Source organism: Pteropus vampyrus, unplaced genomic scaffold, assembly GCF_000151845.1.
Source record: "Pteropus vampyrus isolate Shadow unplaced genomic scaffold, Pvam_2.0 Scaffold28, whole genome shotgun sequence".
Classification (NCBI taxonomy): Eukaryota; Metazoa; Chordata; class Mammalia; order Chiroptera; family Pteropodidae; genus Pteropus; species Pteropus vampyrus.
This window is the reverse complement of record NW_011888809.1, coordinates 1,749,580-1,750,779: the sequence shown is the minus strand read 5'-3', so window position 1 is coordinate 1,750,779 and position 1,200 is coordinate 1,749,580. Positions and strand designations below refer to the sequence as shown.

At 38.8% G+C, this 1,200-nt stretch overlaps 1 pseudogene; it reads right to left on the bottom strand.

Annotated features, from left to right (window-relative positions):
- Positions 1-520: 520 nt before the first annotated feature.
- Positions 521-730, bottom strand: LOC105289812 (annotated as a pseudogene).
- Positions 731-1,200: the final 470 nt, after the last annotated feature.

The following is a 1,200-nucleotide window of genomic DNA, read 5'->3' as shown; positions in this document are numbered from 1 at the left end:
ATATTTTTATTATGCACTTATCTTTACAGAAAATGAAATCCCGCAAAGCAAGTACACCTCTCTGAAATCACTTCTAACCTTCATTAGAATGTACACATTCACTTGAAAGTGTTGCCTACAGACGTACTCCTTGTTTTCCTGCATTTTTTTCAAAAATACACATGTCAATGATTATCATACCTATTTTTTTCAGGTTTTAAAACTTTTTATTTGCATATTTAAAAAATTGTGCCTTCTAATGATTAAAATCATTTGAACGACAAAAAAAATGGCACGCTGATTAAACTGCATGTTACAACCTGCGGGCCCCCTTGGACCAGCTTGGTTTCCACTCTAGATTTCACTGTCGTCCCACACAGCTTCCGCCTTCACCCACGTGCAAGTTCTTTTCCTTCTCTGCCAGCCACACAGGCAGGTGGGAGAGGCAGGGGTGGCCTTCGTTGTTGGCGGTAGTTCTTTGATGTGAAAAGGGGCAGCACAGTCATTTACACTTGATCCAACCGCTTTGCATCTCACAAAGTTAAACAGCTAAAGGAGTAAAATACGAAGGCACTGCTTGTGGCATGCGCAGTGCATAGTGGCGCCGCGCTCCTCCTTGCGATTCGCCTGCTTGCTTCCCCTGTTCAATCGTTTCTTTTGAAGGCAGTGGATTTTTCTCCCGTGTTTCTGTTTTCTTCAGTTCTGACTTATCAGATTTCTCAATCTCAGCCATATCGGGTTCGTCAGACATGGTTACCGAGGCACCAAGGCGTGCGAACAAGTCTGATCTGCTCAGTGGTGATTGCGGAGTTCATTCCTATGATTTTAAAAGGCTACATATTATTCCATTTTAAAGGCTATGTGGTATTCCATGGTTTACTCAATCATGTCTTTATCGTGAGAACTTTAAGGATTGCTCCTAAATTATTTTAAGCATCATAAGTAATACTATGAATGCATCATAGTGTGAATTTTTTTCCTCTTGGATATTTTTACTTGAGTCTTATTAATGTTAGCTTTTATTATTTCACTTTTGCTAGATTTGTAGGTATATAATAGAACCTCTAATCTGTTTAATTTGTACTTATCTAATTTCTGTCGGTGGTTTAAGCCATGGTTTCTATTTTCCCGTGTATAAAATTGTCTATTCTTATCCTTTTATACTCTGATCATTGCCAAGTCGAGCTAAGGATTAGCCGCATAAATTTTTATTAGATCTAG